Here is a 20,974-nt window from a genome sequence, read left to right on the forward strand (position 1 = left end):
AGATGAAGCTAGGAATGCACCAGTGCTTGATGGATAATTCCAGGATACCACTGTTCTCTTTGCCAATGCATATTCTTTAATGTCTTGGCAGCTAGCAATGGCTCTTTCTAGCAAGTCCTGCTTCATATAGCTCAGCCTTGAAAAATTCTTATGAAAGTTTACCTGCCAAGATACAAAATGTATTCTCTCTGGTATTATCATAACTTTTGAATACAGATTGTCTGAAGCTGGCACTGGAACAATTTATCCCAGCAGAGAACATTGCCCCAAATTTACTCCATGACAGAAATCTCATTAAAAGTATGTTATGGCTGAAATTATCCATCCCTTACCTGGGAATAAATAAGCTATGAAGATGTTGCCATTATCCTGAAATCAAATATTGTGAACACAGGACAGCTGGATTTAAGACTAAACTTAAAACAACCTATTGTTAGAGATGCTGTTATGACAGCTGAACAATGTTAATTTTTGCCGTACAATCATTGTAGAATTTTTGATAAAGTGTTTCTATGTTTGGGGGCTCAAATTAAATTAAAACATTTTATTGCCTCATTCTGCTGTCCTACATACAATCAGAGGGGGTTTTTTATACCAAAATTTCTTGTGTAGAACAAAACTCATCTATTTAAATTAAGAAAAATCCATCTCTTAGGCCCATTTTTTCAAAACAGTTTCAATTTTTAACACTTTTCTAAGTGTTGTCAAGTATCAAGTGTCATTGCATTTCACAGGATTTTCATAGATGGTTCTGGCTACATCAAAACAGTTGGTCTCCTAAAAGTGTAAAAGCATGTCTAAGGGCAAAGGTTTGGTACTTAATGGCCTGCAATTTCTTTTGTGTAATGAGAAAAAAAGAACATATGGTTTAGTTCAAAGCCTGATTGTAGTTTAATTGTGTTGATGGTTTTTGTCTTTTAATCAAGTGAACAAAGAATGAAAAAGTATGTGTATCTTCTGAGGCCAAAGAGAATTCACTGAAAAAGTAGAGGACAATTAAATATTTTGCAGATGTCACCTATATAAAAAAAAACCCAAATATTTCTTGACTTTCTATTTTGGGACACAATTAAGGTCTCCAGAAAAATTAGTCACAACCTTAGTTATAGTGCTTATCATTGGCAAGCCAGTCCTGACAGCCAATTATTATCTGCTTGGTATGTTCTACCTGCATTAGTTCACACATTTTTTATTAGGAAAAATGAGGCATGATATTTGTGAACAGAAAGGAGGAGAAACTGTTTACAGAAGGAATGCCTTCAGAAGAAACATAATCTTGCTATCTCAAAACAATAACAAAGTATCTCATTCCAGAAAACAAAGTCGAAAAAAAAGATTCCATTGACAATTAAAGATGATTTGTATGCTGACAAGGTTAGAACATATGAGCTGCTGATCATGTCCATTAGATGTTAGCCTATTTCTGGAGGTCTATAAGGGAGAAAAACTAACCATCCTGTTAAAGTGAACATTCCCATGGTTTGCATATTTAAATGCACACTTAATGAATGTCCATCTCCTTTTCAGAAACATTATGATTGGAGTTGTCATAATCAGATGGCTATAAAATTGAGATGAAATCAGACACCAGTACAACACTCTGAATTTATTTTGGATTCAAATGGTCTTTAGTATGTGCAAATCATTAAAGTGCCAATCTATGCCTGAGGAGTATAAGGCTTGCTTCAATATTTTATAGGAGGGATTTTGATCTATGATTTATCAGTCAACAGACAGCACTAAGGGCAGATTTTTTTTTTATTTGGAATCAATTATCCTCTTGGTAGATGGTGGGGTTTTTTATTTCTATTTCCATTTCTGCCATTGAAAAAAAAGTTTGGTATATGTCTGTCAAGTTGAGTGACCAGCCATATAAGTAATATAAAATGCAGGTTTTCTTCTGAACTGAATAAAATATTTGTATGGCATGAACAGTTGGACATAACAGGTTTTTTTTATTTGCAGGTACTCTTCAACCCTGTCACATATCTGACTTTCTCTGTTTTTACCTCCTGTGCCATTTAATGCTGGGTTTTTTTTTTTTTTAATTCTTCTTCTTTTCTGATACAGATTACTTAGGCAAGAATTTGACAAGCCCAACAGTTTTCCCATTCTTGTCACCTGCATCTCAAAATGTATAACAAGTCGCTTCAGCCAGTATATACTTTACCTTCAGCAGCTTACGTCTAACTGAAAAGCATCAGGAGAGGTGAGCACTGCTACTATTGCTACTTGCTTGAGAAAGCAAATAATCTGAAAAAGCAATATCTGAGTTTCAGATTTTATAACAAGCCTCACTATTATTTATTTCTGAACTATTCAACAAAAAAAAGCTAGCAAGCATATAACGTTGATGCCTCTTAGCTGAACACCACTTGTTCTGAGGCAGCATTACATGACTTTCAGGTTTTACAAGGAGTTGTGCCTGCTGGAGAAACATTTTACGTATCAGTGTGAATCAAAAATGCTAACCCACCCACAGAGTTGTGCTAGAGCCATTTCTTATTTGGGTATTCAGATAGATATCTCCATCTTCTCCATAAGTAGCTGCTAAGCACCTTCGGAGGGTCCTTCAGTATTGATTTGGAGCACCTAAATGTCCTATATTCTGACAAGAAGCAACAATCTTGATAAGGGTTTCCCAGCAGCTCTTTTGCAAAAGTCCTTTTAGGAGTAGAAATATCATCCTATTATCTTAGGTTCAAATTGCCTAGGAGAGATGGAAAAGAAAATAAGCAAAGGACAAACAAGTTGTTCATCCTGTGAGGGAACATGTAAGAACTGGGAGCATGCTCTCCATGTGGTTCCCAAACTTTTATCAAATTCTGATAGCACTCCATCCTTCCAGGCAGTTTTCCTCAGCAAAGACAGGAAGAGGCTATGATCTTCTAGAGACTACTGTCTCTAAAATCCAGCAGCCAGATGTAACCATGAAATAAACAGGTTAAATCATTAAAAAAAATTTGATGCATCCTACGATACATGATGTGAGACTCTACAGTGATACTGACTGAGTTAATTCAGTTCAAACCCACATTGGATTGGAAATTTTCCTTGTCTGTATATAGCCCAAAGCATCACGCCTCCTAAAATAATTGTCTTCCTTTGGACTATACAGGCAATACAAGGATTATAGAATCCAGTCACATGTCTCCAAAAATCCCCTCTGAAGCAATGAAGTCTGAAGTGACCTTAAATCCAGTTCCTCACCTGTACTTCATATTTTCTGTAGTGCTGCTGAGAAGAAGTCTCTACCAGGAGCAGATCACAACCAGACCACAACCAGATCCCCCTGGCTGATAGCTGTCCTGCAACTGACAGGTTTGTTACAGACGGTGCAATTTTATTAAGACACATAACTGTGTGTGACATAAAGGCACGCAACTGGAAAGATATACTCTCCTCCTGAACTGTTCCCCTATTCTGAAGCTTCCATCCTGAGTGCAGAACATCTCTTCTTTGTGTGAGATACTGTTTATATGAGGCTTCCCCCTAGCCAAAACACTATTGTAATAATTCTATTCTTAAGAGACAGTTTGGGTTTATGTGTTTTCTTCCTATCAGTGCCAACAATGTGCTAGCTGTGTGTACCATCCACATGATGAATCATATGTAGCAACAAACCTAGTCCTTTCTAGAGATCAGAACCTTGCAGAGCAAGGTCCCTGACTTCTTCAACACCACTGCAAAAAACTAAAACTGCTTAATAGAGTTGAGAAACTCGAGTTTTAAACCACATATGGATAAAGTTGCTGCAAATCCCCTTGTGGTCACAGAAATGTTAGAATGCTAAGTTCTTAACTTCAGAAACCCTGAAAGAAAATGAGATCTCTGTTTAGTCTAATTTTTCATGCATATATGCTTTTCCATTAAGCTGCAGTAGCAAGAACAGCACTTATTTTGAAGCCTCACTATCAAAAAGTTGATAACAAGTTGTTGAGTGTTAAAGTTCTTATGAAAAAGTTTACTATAAACACACATTTTCAGGGTAGCTAGAGTTCTGGTAAATTCAGGGTTTTCATATGGATTTCAGACACATTTTGTGTGCATTATTATGTGAACATCTGTTGTGATCTGGATTTCACCATAGGGTAACCTGGCTTTACACATCAGTTATGAGGACCAGTTTCTGTTTTATGGGAACTAAAAATTTAACACATTGCAAAAGATTATGAAGAAAGGTAGGAGGCATAAAAGAAAAGGGCTAGCTACAACAGTAAGAGTCCAAGATATGACTTCGAACATACCCTGATATGAATTTGCGTAATGTTCATGCTGACTTGTGCAAAATCTGAAATGCAATGTTACAGTGTTGCTGCTGTGTATGTCCTGATTTGTATTTTTATGGCATTCACCACAGCTTTCAGCATGCAACTGTGTAAATTTCTGTAATGCTGGTGCTGGCATTGTGCTTTCAAACATATTTTATAAACATCAGTGCACTGGTATGTATTTTTAGAAAACTAAAGCAGGTTTTGTGGGTGCTACGGTATATTTCTGCTACTGCTGCTAGCTTTGTACTTTTAATGTTGTTCCCTTGGCTCACATAAAGTTAGCTTTCATTTTGTTTCCAATCCATTTTTGTTAATTACAAACACCTTTCATCAGAAAGTGTTTGAGTTTAAAGTGAGAGGAAACATAACGATAGTTTTGCAAACAGCATTCTGTGGAACAGATTCTTAGAGCTTTCATGAACCCCAGATGTGTATTTACATGTATGCAATTTATCTTGTGGATGCATCATAGAAGACATTAGGAAATTATGCCTCATCTTTAGAAATACTGTTATATACTTCTATTGACTTTTCACAAGAACCTGATGAGCAACTTTCAAAACTGAATATGTAGAACTAAGTCTGGAGCTGCATTAGAAAGGGATAATTCATGTCTCCCTAGCTGAAGGTATGAATAAACTCACGTCCTACAAATATATTCTCATATGACTTTCATTTTGCCAGCACCATGTCTTGACGTGGCTAATAATTTACTTATGTGTATGTAGAAAAAAAAAAAATTTAAACGGGACTTATAAAGAAAATTAGCCTCACTCTCTTACCTAAACCACACATTTGCAATGAATCCCTCCCTGTGGGCTGAAGGTACGCTATGCCTGCAAAGATTTTGAGTACTGCTCTTTAGAGCCTGAGGGGGATTCTAGCAGAGCACCTGCTCCTTTCTTTGATTAGGTATCACCAATAGTCCCCGTGCCTTTAGGCTGCGTTTCTCTGATTGCTGCAGTACACCTGGAAACTTCTTGGTAGGAGAGGATGCTTGTGTTCAGGAGTTTGGTTCGTTTCCTCACCCACAGCTTGATGCATCCTTAACAGCTTCATTCTTTTGATGGTCTTCTGTGTTTTCATATCCTTGATTTTTTTCCTCTGAATAATTCCATAACTTTATAATGCTGTTTATCTTCTTCAATATCAGTATTTCAGTCAGCTCTGTAAAACATGGAGTAGGACAAGGTAAAATGTAGGAATGTGTTTCACTTCATTCAAAAAGGATTAAACCACTTCTGAATTTGGGACCTAGAGCCATGAGTCTCTTGACTGCTCTTTAGGACTTTGTATACACCTTTTTTATCCTGAATAAAAAAAAAAAAGCCTATACCTGTAGAAGAGAATTTCAGGGGATAAACCTGCAGTTGTGTACATTCTACAGGCTTCTGGTTTTGAATTATGGTGCTCAGGTGGATATTAATTCAGGTGGTAGAAAGTAACTTACATTACTGCATGCACTTTTCTGAGAGGCATGGATTTGCTTTCCACTAACAATCTTGTTGACAGCAGCTGCTTTTCATGGATAGTGAAAATAATTTTGAACAAATAACTCACCAGAATATTTTTTACTTTTTTTCTCTTTTCAGAAATGAACTGTGAATTTACTGAAGAATTCTTTTATTTTTTATGCAGAAATGGATATTCTTTTCTGTATGTTGTTGATGAAAAGACTACACTGGCTTGTCAGCATTCAAAAACTTTGCTTGGATCCAGTTGATACGTTGCTGTATGATGATGGAATGTTCAACTGGATTTAAATTTCCAGGTACAAATAAATGAGCTTGAATCAGATTTACCAACTCCAGCTCCTTTGCACAGCCATAATGAAACAAATGCATGAAGTGTGGTTTGAAAGGCTAGGTAATAATAGCTAATAGCTGGTCTAGCAAAATAGAAAATTAGCAAAGGATTTGGCTTACAGGTCTGAAGAAGGTCTTTCTGAAAAGCCCCCCTCATCTTTCTCAAGCTCTCTTGATTGGTCTAACAATCGGTCTAACAAAAATTGGTCTAACCTTTCTCTGCAAGCCTTGTCTCATTTAAGGATACTGACCATCATAGCTATAAATACAATACTACTGCTACCAAAACAAGGGAAATACGAACTTTGTTTCATTTTCTTGTTAACCAGATGTTCATGGCATGATACAAGACAAAATATCTGTATTCTGATGAATTACACCCATTTCCCATAATTTTACTTCAGTTTTTGATATTCTAATGAGAAGTTGTTCTGACAACAGACCTATTCACTATGGTGTATGCAGAGAATTGAAAGGACACAAAGTGAATTGATTTAAACATGACAATGATGTTAACTCAACACTTCTTTCAACTTTTGCTCAACTTTATTTTGCTGATAGCACTTGAAAAAAACTACATTTCTAGTCTCAAAAGTGCCTTAGGCACTGCTTGGAAATGAATCCCAGGCTTCTAGAGAGGCTAATGCGATGTTAAAATGATAAGCTACAAAAACGATTGATTACTCTACACCTATGCAACTTGTTTCTTATTACAAACTTCATTTTATTTACAGACAGAATTTAGTATTGGACAACATGAATCCTGCATACGTTCTTAAGGCCCATCCTGCAAACATTTATTAGTAGGTTATGTGCCTGTTGCCATGAATAATCCATTACCCGCTGCGTAGTGAGCATGATGCCAGGCAGTAAGTGCTTATAAAAAAATGACCTATTGGCTGTAATTCATAAGTAGTCTCATTGACCTGAATAAGCACATGCATAAATGTTTGCAGGATTACACTTACGTATTGTAGTCTATAAGTAATCAGATTGTGTACATCTTTAGTACTCGAGTTAAATATCAATGAAATATGGCAAAAATATACAAAATTGCCTTTGTGTTCATGTTGTCCTTAAAATTTTATTGTCATAAATGTTTTAACCCATCCCCTTGCAAATCTTTACCAAATGGAAACCACAATATATTATTAAGTTCAACATCTCTAATAGATTTCCAATGATTTTTTTGTTTTATATACGTAAGTGCCATGTGACACAAAGCAAAAAGCTGCTGTGCTATCCTACGGAAATCATCTTCATCTATAGGGAGAAATATGGTTCATAACATTTGAATACTTTCATAATAAACTCTCAAATAATATTAAGTGTGCTTGCCCAGATACTTCAGCCACAAATAATAAGCTATCATCTCCATCAAATAAACAAGTGGTGTCTATAATGACTACTTGGGGACATCTACATTTACTGACTGCAAAAATTATGTCTCAGCTGTTATTTTATGGTTTCAGGAACCATAAAACCGCTTAATAGCAACCAGCATGTTAAAAAACCAAGTTATTCTAAAAGCAGTCATGCTCTGACCAATACTTTACAAAGCATAATTAGTGGACAGAAGTAGTACTTAAGAAAGTACTATGTAAGCAAACCATGATAAACAGGAAGAAAAAGTTACTATAAAACTGTATCTGACTGCTTAGGGTTTATTAAATACAGAAAATATCATTTTCTAAGGTATGAGTTACCAACAGATTGAAAGCAAAAATAAGGAAAGAAGTATCATGTTCTTAGTAGTTTATATGACATTCTGTTGCCAAGGATCTCTAGATTGAAGACTAATTTTTATTTCTTTCTTAGTAAATCTGTAGGTCTCAAAATGACTAAAGAGGGCTTTGCCTTTGAATGTCTCTATTCCAAATAATTTGTTTCTAAAAAACAGATATTCATTTCTGTGGTGCTAATATAGGGTAAGGAGCAGGAAAATGGAAACAAAATCATATTATTAAGTAGTATAGTTATCACACACCTGCAAAACCAGGTTGGAGAGTGTGTGTGTGACCTTTTTGCACAGCAATGTGCAGAGTCAATGACTTTTTCTTAAAACTTTGAAGGTGGGATTTTTCAATTTAGAGAATAGTTCTCTGCAGAGATTCATCCATGCTTTTTCCTTTGTATGGTTCTGTGAAGTTTTGCATTCACATTCTGTTGTGATTCAACTCAGTTTTGAGTGAAAACACAGATGGACCTAAAATCCCAAGACAACACCAATGAAAAACCCTTGAGTTTCAGTGGGTATCACAGCTTAATACCAAACTGAAAGCGAGGAGACTAAATGGACTCAGATACCAAAACACTTGACCTGCACACACCTATTCATGATTTTAGGCATTACACAACTTCCCTGCTCTGTGGGGCAGATGGCACCACCCTGGCAAAAGAGTGGGCAGCTGCCAGCATGCACTGCCCATCCCATGGGTGAATGGCCCCATCTGGGATGGAGTACAGCCAGGCTGGGCTGGTCTGAGGTCCCTGAATATCCCTCCAGCTCTCTCATCTCTCAGGTTCTCCCCCAGCACCCCCTGTATGTCCCCAAAGTGCTACCCTGACCATCAATCCACAGCAAGTGCAGTGGGTTAATTTGGCACTGTGAGGTACAACATTTCTCTCCTCTACTTCATGTCCACCTCTTGCACGGAACTGTGAAACATAACCTTGGCCTCATGTCTCCTGGAGAGGAAAAATTTCTCTTGGAATTCCTTGTAAAGAATGAATTTACTCCAGAAGAATCCCAGAAGAAAAGCTAGGAAGAACTGGATTCTTCCTCTGAGTTTGGTAGCAAACTTTCCACTGGGAAAAAGAATACCTGGAGCTGTTGTAGTATGTAAAAGATAACCAAGAGAACATAGTATTTCAAATTTTTTTTGTATAAAACATTTGAAACCAGGTTCAATGATACATCCTTTGTGTTGTGACACTTTCTGTGCCGTTATCGGTCCTTTTCTGTCCAATTACTCTGTCTTGTGACTGGCAGTTATCTGTTGCCACTAATCCTTTCTCATTAAGTGACAACTTTGTAGGGTGCTCTGAGAAGGCTGAGGCGTGACCTCATTGCAGTCTAGAACTCCCTGAAGGAGGGGCAGTGGAGGAGAAGGTGCTGATCTCCTCTCCCTGGTGACCAGTGATAGGACACAAGGAAACGGAATGAAGTTGCATCAGGGCAAGTGCAGGTTGGACATTAGGAAAAGGTTCTTCACTGAGAGGGTGGTCGGTCACTGGAATAGGCTGCCCAGGGAAGACATCATGGCACCAAGCCTGTCAGAGTTCGAGGAGCGTCTGGACAACACCCTTAGTCATATGGTTTAGTTTTAGGCAGTCCTGAGAGGAGCAGGGAGTTGGACTTGATGATCCTTATGGGTCCCTTCCAGCTTGAGATAGTCTATGATTTTATGATCTGCACCATGTACCTGAATTTTCATGCCATCTGTCTTCCAGGGTTTAATCCTTCTCTTAATCCTTCATGTATCTAATAGTTTTTCAACACTGCCTTTCTCAATCTCACTCAAATGACACTTTTACATAGATGGTGCCAGGATTTAAATTCCCTTCACTGCTCTGAATATAGAGGCTTCACTTAATTGTCTTAATCTCATCACCTCTTCTTTTTCCTATTTTTCCTTCAGCATAATTTGGATGGTTTTGGTAACACTAAAGCAAAAATGTTACTTCATGCTTCTAGATAGCATACTAACCAAGAGTGAGAGAAATAAGTAACAGGACCATAAAAGGAGATGGATTGACCACTTGTCTAGCAGGATGATTTTGTTAGAGAGTTTAAGTATCAGAGATTTTTAAAAAAAATAAAATAATGCATAATTTCAGAAAGGCTATAGATTTTCCCTGTATAAACAATTTTAACATAATGGTCTCTGCATTTTTTTATGAGTTTTCTGTGATCCTTGAAGTCATTGCAGATTTAGAAGTGTTAAATGACAGTTATATAATTCATCTAGAATTTTCTTTTTTCCCCTGTAGTTACATAGAAATGGACAGTATTTTTCGTCTAGTACTCAAGTATAGGCCCCTGAAAATGTTCATGCTATTAAAAGCTAATTACTGAAAATAACCTAAAAGTTCAACTGAATGTTCCCATATATATGTGTGTGTGAAAAGTACATATAAGAAATAATCATTCTAATAATCTCAATTTTTAATATCTCCACTTATGTTAATACTCAATATTTAATGTACATCCAAAGCATCGAAACTGGTATAAAATGTTTATAAACATATTTTGAATTCTATGAATACTTTTTAAACATATATTATAAATCAGTAAATACTGTAATGTTCTTTATATGTGCTTTATACCGTACAAATGTTCTTTATACTCTACAAATACTCTAATGTTCTTTATATAGATTTGTCCACCTGCATTCTTTTATTTAATGTTTTTAAATGCACGGTTTTAGCTTTAGCAATATGACAAGGATGGCAGATTTACTGTGAGACACACATGAATTCCTTCAGAGTGTTTTTTTTAATTCCTACTGCAATAGTATTATGTAGCATGCATCACATGAATGCTTTTGAGAAGAATGACAGCATATCACTTCTTCTCTAAACATTTCAGAACTCATTCAGCAAACTAACCGTCCAAGGTTTTTGGCAGCTAGCAGAAATCCAGCCCTCCAGATAACATTTAACTTGCCTCAGTTGCCACCAAATAAGGTATCAATAGCTTATATGGAGTCAGCACATGAGAAGTCCATTCATTGGATTTTTCTGAGGTTCTCACTTCAAAAGACATAATTTCCTCATGTGTTCAGCAAAGTCAATTAAGAATGCATATGCCCTTTTTTCTTCCTGTCTGCTTTGATCTCTCCTTAGCAGAGGCCAAATTCTAATTTAAAGCAACTAGCTTGTAGCTAAATAAAAATTCTGCAAGCTATGGGGCACTTGGGGTAATCCCAGCTCTTCTCCATAAAACTTTTAAGTACATCACTGTGGAACAAAAATTTTTATATGGAACATTTCCTTAATCAATAAAGATGGTTAAAATCAGTGAGACTGATAGCATATTCCTGTATCTTATGTGTCACAAGTGTTTAATCCAGCCTTTACTATTAACGGCTTGCTTGATCCTGCAGAGTGTGCAGAGCTGCCCTTCATCTTTCTTGCTCAAGCTCTCATGACACTGCTTTGAGGTGGTAAATGTCTGTGGGATAAATATACTTACTGTTTGTATACAAGAGCCCTTTCCTATATAGCTTAAATAAAATGTAATGTGTTTCACAAAGCAAATTCCATAGTTACTACAAACTACTTCTGGATGTTGCTGAGCTGAATTACTCTACCCTGTATTCTGTACAAAGATAGAGACAGAATATTAGACATGAAAACCTGGTGTCTTCCTCATTCATTTCTTCAGGCAAATTAATTAAATAAAACCACATGGGTTAGAAATGTAGAAGTGGACTACACCAGCAGCAGAACATTTACAGCATCCTTGGGACATTAACAACCATTCACTGGAAAAGTTCATCGCTTAAACTGAAGTAAATCATTGCAGAATCAATATTTAGTTTAATACAAAAAGGAGGAAGGAAAGTTTGTTATCAATATTTTAAAGATGGAGACTAGAGACAGTGATTTAATGCCTTTATTGTCTTAGTAACTTTTTTTCCTCTTTCTTCCTTCTCTTCTACTTTCATCTGTCTCTCATAATTCTCAGTACAGACATTTGCCATGACTCCTACAAGAATCAACCAATATGAAAGATGTGAATCTCTTCTGAAGGCATTTTGTGTATTCATTTTATACATATGACCTGGCTGAATACAAGCTACTTTTTCTGCTTGTTTTCTTCTATCTACCACTCTTCTGTTCTGGCTGATCTATAATTGCATACTCTTCTCGTGTCTCAGTAATGAAGATGAAACTTTTACTTTCTGTTTTAAAATGTCTAGTCCTGCCTATATCAAAAAGTTTGTCTGTAAAAGTGCTACTCTAACGTATAATATAGCATATAACAATAATACAGTGCTTTCTCCTCTCTTTTTAACCACTTCTTCCTCTTTTTTTCTCTCTCATCCTCATCCTCTGCTGTGCCTTCTGCCTCCCCCATTTCTGTTTCAAGTTGTCTTTATTTATTAACGTCCATTTCTTCTTTCCTTTTCAATTCATATTTTTCTTACCTTGCAAAAAAAATGATGTGAAAATAGAGCTCCTTTATCTTTCATTTCATGTGTGTGTGGTCTACCTGGCATATGGTCTGTCTACTGCATTTTATTATTCATTTATGCCATTGGGGTATCCTAGCAAAAAACTACCTGAACAAAGCTGATGCCCTAAGGCATCTTTGGGGAAGTTTGCTTGCTTGTTTATTTGTTCATTTGGTTGTATTTTTATTTGACATGGATTAACATCCTGAAGTGCACATTCATTTGGCTATAACTGAGGGTTTTGATATAATTACTTGACTTAATATGGGATTTCAAGTCTGATGGCCTCTAACTTTTCTAAAGAAATCCCTTCTTTCTGTCTTCTCAAAGACACAGTTTTCTGAAATTGTATGTTAGTCTGATGCCCTAAGCTTTTTTGCACCAAGGGCACCTTGTCAGCTGAAACTTAAGGAACTAAAGTGATGCTCTCAGATATTATTTGAGTTGCATGGCCTTGGGGCTTCCTAAGGCAAAGATGGCTGCAAAAAAAGATAAATTTATGTACCAAAGCCATTTTTTTCTGTTGGACAAACTAATGTGCTCATACAACAGACTTCTACATGGATCTTGAAAAAGAAGTAAGAGAAATTCTTTAAAGGCAGATGCCCTTGGAAACGCGTTTCTCCTGATATAAAATGATGCCCCAAAGACATTAGGCATATCTTACACTACCCAATTCCATAAAAGTCGCAAAAAGAGTTTTTCTGCACTTGGATAAGATAGTTATAATTTCCTTATCCTACCTGCATACATTTTATATTTTGAAATAATATTTATTAATTATGTTGGTTTTACATCTAGGAAAATAAAATAAAATTTTAAAGACACCACAAAAAACCCAAATGCAAGATATTTTGTATTCTTTCCCAGAGTGCCTCTGCAGTTAGAAGACATCATCTAAAGATCAAGGTTTGGTAAGTTCTACTTTTGGACCTTAACCTGTCAAAGAATGTTAATGTCGAGGGGAAGAATCTTACAGAAATTTTAGGTAAAGAGAAAGACTACTGACAAATAGATATTTCTTCAACATACTACTGTGCTGGGTCCAGAGAAGTCCTTGTTTTTGTCAGTCCCAGTTTGGGAATTTTCACTATTTTACTGAGTAATCCAAGAGCAATTCTTTTAGATACTTTAGGCCTTTTATTTCTTTTACCCCTGAAAAAAGAGTATGAGGCATAAATCTCAATTTAAAAAAAAAAAAGGAAAATATTTTGTAAATAACTTATTAATAGATTATATATCTCATAAAATTTTACAACCAATGTGTATTTTATATTTCTCAAATATAGTTTAATTTATTTAAATATTAGTGCATTTATAATAAAAATTAATATCTAAAATATTTTTGTAAGCACTTACACAAAAGGGCTGTTTGTTCTTTATTCTAGAAGCACAACTTTTGAGTGATAAAGCATTCAAAGGAGTATAGAAGGTCTTAAGGGATGTGTCCCTATTTTTATATGTTTAGAAAGTGCTAACAGAGCCTTTCACACCTCATTATGACCTCAGTTTGCCTTTATACTGATGTAAACTGACTGGTTTTGTGTGCGACTTCATGTGATAAGTATTAATAGGAGTGAAGTCCAATCTACTTGTTTATAAGTGAAGAGAAAGATATTATTTCTTGTGTCTTGTCACAGATGGCTCACATGCACTTTTATATTTGTGTAATGTCCATAACATAAAGACTCTTATGCATTCCTAAAATCATTTTAATGAGATTATTGCATACTGTTAAATAGCTATTGATCTTAAATGTTTGCAACATTAATTGACATCTTTTTTTAAGTTTGTGCAAACACCATTGATGGCTTTCTAATCCTATATAATCTTTTATGTTACCATCCCTGAGGATTCATTTCTCTTCTTGAAAAATGAATCAAGAAAATGTCTATAAGGCCAATACAGAAAGCCAAAGAAAAAGATGTAATATGCTACAGCATTTTTTTCTGGATATACATATATCATGCTAAAATTATGGGGGGTTACTGCTAAGAAGCATGCATATATAAATTCAATTTAATATTTAAATTATGAGAGCCTGGAGGAAGGAACAGTATATTCTGTGCCTTCTACATTTCTGGACATGCTTTTAGCATTCAGTAGAAAAATAAATGTGCATATATGCATATTACATTGACAAATATTGTTATAGTCCATCTAATATATTTGGCTATATGTGCTATAAATAGTTATTCATAGGCAATTTAGTAAACCATCTATACACTCTGTTGAGTATTATAATATTTTTTCAACAACTGAATACCAGATGTAAGAGTTGGAAACTTAGATTCATATGAAAAATACATTCAGCACAGAAATCTATTACTGATCCCACAATATAAGTTCTAACTTGTCTGAGCGTTAGGTTACGCTGAAAGAGATTGTTCTGTCCATCAATACTCCTTGCGTAAAATATTTGTTTTGTTATCTGCCAGTTAAAGTAGAGAGACTGGTGATACTCAAGGAAGCTTCTGTAATATCTGTACGTATTATATGATATCAATCTATTATTATTAACTCCACAGTTTATTAAAACCAAAATTTACTGAAAATATTAAAAGAGGACACACACATATATATCTATGAATTTTACCCCTATTTCCATAAAGATTTTAGACAAGGTAAAGACCCAGTATTCCTATATTAGGTTCAAAGATATCTGTGCTCTACATTTTATTCCCACGTAGTTGAATGAAGTGGGCTAGAAGAGAACTACTTGATGAAAACTCTTTAAATCTTTCAGGGCAGTATTTCATTAAAGGCAATCACTTTCCAAATGTTTATTTTTCTTTTGCTATATTCATCACTTCACAAAACTTTTCTTGTCATTTCCTCTTTGGTATCCAGTCACAAAGACCTGTTATCTAAGACCTCCTAAAGTTACAGAAGATTAAAATTTAGATATCTGTGTTCCAAACTGAGGTTTCACAGTCACAAATGCTTACAGATCATTTCCTTCTATAAGCGCTGAAACTGTATACATCAAACAGGTTGGTTTGGTTTTGCTTTTCATCTTTAAGTTAGGCTTTTAGACCTCTGGTTATCTGCTCACCTGGAAGTTTTTGAGTTAACCAAACTCATATGCAAACATAGTCAAGATTCAGAAGCTAGACTTTTTTTCCAACCCTTTCCCTCTGAGAAACTTTACTCGGAGTAAGAGCATTCTTCATTAAATTTGTTTCTTTCTTTCTTGTACAATACCTCTTCCCCTTCCTCTCTCTTCGTAAGTTGGATCCATGATTTGAACAGTCATCCAGAGTATGGAAAAATTAGGTACAATTTAGCCGCTTCCTGAATGAATTGAAACCCATATCTCCCATTGAAAAGTTTTATCCTGTAGTTATAGGCAATTTTCACTATTTCCTGCTAATTATGTTCCAGTGTGTAAAAGCATTCCTGATTTACTGGACCTCTTCAGTATTTTTTTAAGTCAGTCAGCTATTAAGAAGGGAGAACCTGACTTCTCATCCACCCTGCAAGAATCATATATATATTTTACACAAAGAAGTAATTAGAAGATGTACACACACAATGACTGGAGAGAGATCAAACGTATTTCCTGTAGTACTGGGTAAGAAAGACAAAGAAGGCTGGGTTTGGGTGTATTTTTTATTGGTTGCTCATGCTTGCCACTCAGAACTTTGGTTGTTTGAGTCATAAACCAGTATATTTTGAACTCTACTCTGTAGGATTCTGGTTCCTAGGTAAGTTAAGCACCATGACTTTTCAGGCTTTATGGAGCCTGAATTTCTTTCATGCCTACCTCAACATGTTTGTAAATCACAAGCAAAGCCAAATCCACTAGCCAGTTGAAAATATATTAAAAAAACCCAAGACAAACTAAATAAAAGTTAAAAGATGTTTCCACACATCCTTTTTTAAAAACAAACCATGTGAAATTATTTAGTGTTTGCCGCAAAATCCATGACAGGAAGCAGTTTCCCATCATGCTCTGAAATGATGGGCAACAGATCTGGTATGTTTCAGTCTAAAGAGAGGAGTGACTTTCACAACCCCACAGAAAATGTTAAACTGACAAGTTAAAATGGTCAAAATATTTTTGACAACATGTAATCTGTCAAAATACACTGTTTCTCAAAGTCAAGACATTCTGCAGTGATTTATTGATTTTTATGAAGATTTCTCTAACAAGATTTTTGACATTTTGCCAGATTGCTTCTGACCAGAAGGACTGACTTGAAACCTGAGGATCAAGTAATCTGATTCTATTTCACTCAAACCCACAAAATGTTTTGTTTTCATTCTAAAACAAAATTAATTACCTTGAAAGCTGTTAAACACATAAAAGCTGTAGCAGTGTTATGCTTAAAAGAGTCTCTCACGCGGACAGAACCCACATCACTTGAGGATTAGGGATCAGAACCAATATCATAAACTTCAGCCAAAACCCAGCAAGTAGTCTTGGAGCATCCAGCTGTTTTCTGCATTAAAAGAAAGATATTCCACTTTGTAAATCAGATGCTTCTGTTCTGCACTATGTTCAAAGACAATCCTGTACTGCATAATCCTGCTTGTCTCTGCCTCTTTCCTATCTATTAACTTTCTTCTTTCTTCTCAAAGTTATCACTGTCAAAGTGGTAACTCAGGGTCTCCACTAATTCTGTCTCTGGTTCTTTCCCCTTTCATTTTTTACAGCCTTTCTCATTTACCTTTTCTCTTCAAGTGTTCCCCCCCAATCTTTTTTTCACCATTTTTTTTCTTTTTTTGTGGCAATCTACAAATCTCCACTTTACTAGCCTTTAAATCACTAATGTCTTCATCTAAAATCTAAAAAGGTTCATATGGACGGAGGCACAAATTACATGCAGATTGTTAGTACAGAAATTATTGCTGCTTGTAACTGCAGAACTTATGAGACTTCCTTTGTTAAAGGAGAGATTACTTTTTTCTCCAAAGCTGTATTATTCAAGAAGTAAAGGTCCAGGTTTCTGCAAAGAAAATAATGAAGAAAAGTCTTCAAATAATTTAAGGGATTCTAATGTATGACCTGATGGTTTGTACTGTCATTTTCACATATTTACCAAAATATTTGGGCAAGTCATACATGGTAGAAGAGATTTGGAAGGAAGATTAGTCTTATTTCTGGGTACATGTCCTGGAAATAGTCACCAGTGGTGCTATGAAATCTTCTCTATTGTTGTGGCTGGAAAAGAATTTAACTGTCTTTAGAAGATGAGCAAGGTGATATTTTCTTTCCAGTAAAAGTACAGATATTAATGAGCATATGTATTTAACACATGATACCAGTTAGTAAGAAAGCAAATTCAGTGCTCTCTGACACTATCTGCATTGATGATATCCAGAGGCCTATGCTAGTTTGCCTTCCAGCATGTTAGATGAGCTTCAAGTGGTAGTGATAGATGAAGAAAGAAAAGCAAGTAGGTTTACTTAAAAAGAAAAACCACAAACAAAACACTATTTTAAATAACTGCTAACAAGTAATTGGATAATTACTTTTATGATATTGATGAGGGAGATCAAACAAATTTAGAGAATCTGAAAAAACGCTTAAATCCTCATGACAGTATGACAGCATGGATGACTCAAAGGTCAAAAACAGAGTAGAGTTTGAACAAATTCTCCTCCTATATATTCTGCAGCATGTGAAGAAATCCCAAGATACTGGAGAAATCATAATACTGAATGTAATTCCTTTGGGGTATTTTAATTTTTCATCACCTATGTTTACTGATACAATTTTTTGGTTACAGATTTAAAGAAAACAGATGTTAAACAAACATATGGCAATTTGTGGAAATCATCATCCTTTTCTTTCTAAATTTCATGAACAAATCTCATATATGCAAATGCTTAGAAACAAGTACCTTGGCCAGAATATTCATCATAAAGTCCAACCTCATCCACACACTCAGGATGTGGTATTTCAGTTAAACAAATGTTATTTAGTAAGTACTAGCAGATCTAAGTGTAATCAGAAATGCAAACCACAAGTACATACAGTACCTGGCTTTAGAAACATTAACAGAAAAATGTCTCAACAAATCTCTGTTAAAATGCATTTAAAATCAGTCTGCATGCTTCTAACACACCCTAAACTTGTTTACAGCTAATGTTCAAAATACAGAAAGTCCTTTGTAAAGTTCAAATCTTTCTGAAAAGCAATAATACACCATTTACAAAAAAAAAAAAAGTAAGTAGTCATTTGTATTGAGAAGAAGCCTAAAGAACTTTGTTCCAAATGTTTTGTAGAAAATTATAAATGCCTTAACCAGGTGCCAGATTAGAACAACTCCTCAACTATAACTATAACTTAGTCACAGCAAAGCTATAAAAATGCAAACAAATAAATGTTAGTATTAGTTTATTCAATTGTGCTGAAATATTTATAGAAATGTGTATTTGTACAGTTATTAGTAATAGATATGTTTATTCCTATAACTGAAGTTTAAAAAATTACAGTGCTGTATGAGTTATAAAACTGCTAGTTTTATTAAACACTTGCTTAGTACATTTTCTTCAAAAAATCTGGATATATATATAAAGCTGACAGCAGAGGAAGAAATAATGAATATATGAAGCATCTTCATCTCTATGCAGATGAAGAAGTGTATGTTCATGTCCTTGATTTAACATTCACAGAAAATCAACCAACTTAAAGAGTAATATGAAAAAAAATTTGTGTCAGCACTTTTAGAGTAATCATGTATTTCAATATAGGAGTACACAGTTTAATGAGAATGCCTTCAAAATAAATCAAAGCACTGGTGTTCTTTTTGAAAGGGTCGCTCATCACTGAAATGTTCCAAAGAAGAAAAGTAATTCCTGACAAACAACATAGAGATCTTCAAAGAAGAATGAAATATGAACATAGGAAGCTTTATCTAGTGTTGCTACTTAATAATACATTTACAATTAGCGATATGTACACAGTTAATAAATTCTAGGCTGAAGCACAAGTTCAGAACCTGAAATCTGTTGACATTAAACAAAGCAGCTTTTGATTTACTACTCAGTTGAAACAGATTGTTGTAAACAATCTCCAAAGTGTCCAAGGTTATTTATCTTTTTTTTCTTCATTTATTTGTAATTTTGTTTTTATATTTATGAAGGTACCCAATTCTCAGTAAATAAAAATGAATGGAAAACAAATATTGCAAGATTCATCTGGGAATAGTGTGTTATCTTCATCTCCCAACTCCTTTCTCAGCTTTATTTGCCTTTTGGGGGCTGCTGCTTTCTTATTTCCTTTAATACATGCATTGACTAGTGCAATTTCTCTCCCTCTCAGATGTGGCAGGAAATTTCGTGTGTTTTGATAATAAGTGAGTAGACACCCAAGCTCAAATCCCCACAAGCTTACTTCTGACATTCTTTAATATTACTATGATTTATCAAGGATTTCCACAGTTCCCTCCTGGCTCCTTTAAAAGATATTTTAAATGGTTTTACAATAAATCTGTTTAGTGGCTGTCTAATTTGACACACATTTTGACATAGTCAATTGTCACACATTTAACACATTGCATGATAAGTAAAGAAGCTTACATACTGTTTAAACTTTGTATGAAAAATATTGTGTTATTGCAGGACTAGGGTTGCAAGCAGTGATTAGATGATTACAGAATCCAACTTATAGTTAATTATCTTTCAAACACTGCTACACTATCTTAAAAACCAATTACTTATATTCCTGTCAGTATCTGGCTGTCAGACTAAAGGTCCTCTTAATGCATAGTCTAATTTACCTAAAAGAAGTTAAAATTGTATTTAATATTGAGAATATGTAAAAAGGCTGATAAATCTATTATGAAAATGGTTGAAGGACATATTAGACAATTAGTACATTGAAATTTTAAATGAAAATAAAATATTTACAGAATGCAGCAGTATGAGCAACATATCTAGCAAGGTGTTACCTACCAACTTCATGCTCCACTGATCTGAATTTTAGCTAAGAATTTTTAGAGTTTGGTTTTAGAGTTGGTTTAAAAATTATCATTTAATGAGACTTTAAAACTAATTTGCATAATCCTCAAAGAAAATATTGTTCAACATTCAGAAGAGCTATCAGTATTCTTTTTCAAAGCTCATATTAATTCCAGCTTCAAAAAGGGGGATGTTTATGACACCAAGATAAGAAAATACAAATACAGTTGTTAATCACTGTGTAATTACAAAAAAACCTTTTCTTAAAGTCATAGCAGAAATAACTCACAAGTGTTTATTTCACATTCATCTACTCACTTTAATCTTTCCTGTTTAACTGCTGCTCAGGAAATTCATAATAGTCTACAACAAATAAACTTTATATAACTGAAGAAAACTTTGTGAGAGCAAAAGCTCTACCTTCTTAGAACATTCTGTTAAAGGTAATGTGTACTTGTTCTACAATATGTTTTGGTGATGTGTAGTAATTCTTTCACAGACCTTTGCTCAGAAAGATGCCAGAGACTGAGCAGCCTTGAAATGCAGTCACTGCATTTATGCATGCAAATGCATAATCTAAAAGTGAATCTAATAACAAACATCATATTTAACAGTTAAAAGTTATTTCTATGTAAAAACTGAGTGGGAAGACTTTTTTACTCACATGAAAAAAAGGTACTTCCATCATACACTGTTTTGCAGGGTTGTGCTCCTGTCTCATGACCCATTATAGGGGACATGGCCCTGGGCCACAAAGCTGCATCTTCAGAACCTCAGGAGAGATCTGTGAAGAGCCACAGTG

The sequence above is a fragment of the Aquila chrysaetos genome, chromosome 1 (assembly GCF_900496995.4).
Source record: "Aquila chrysaetos chrysaetos chromosome 1, bAquChr1.4, whole genome shotgun sequence".
Lineage (NCBI taxonomy): Eukaryota > Metazoa > Chordata > Aves > Accipitriformes > Accipitridae > Aquila > Aquila chrysaetos.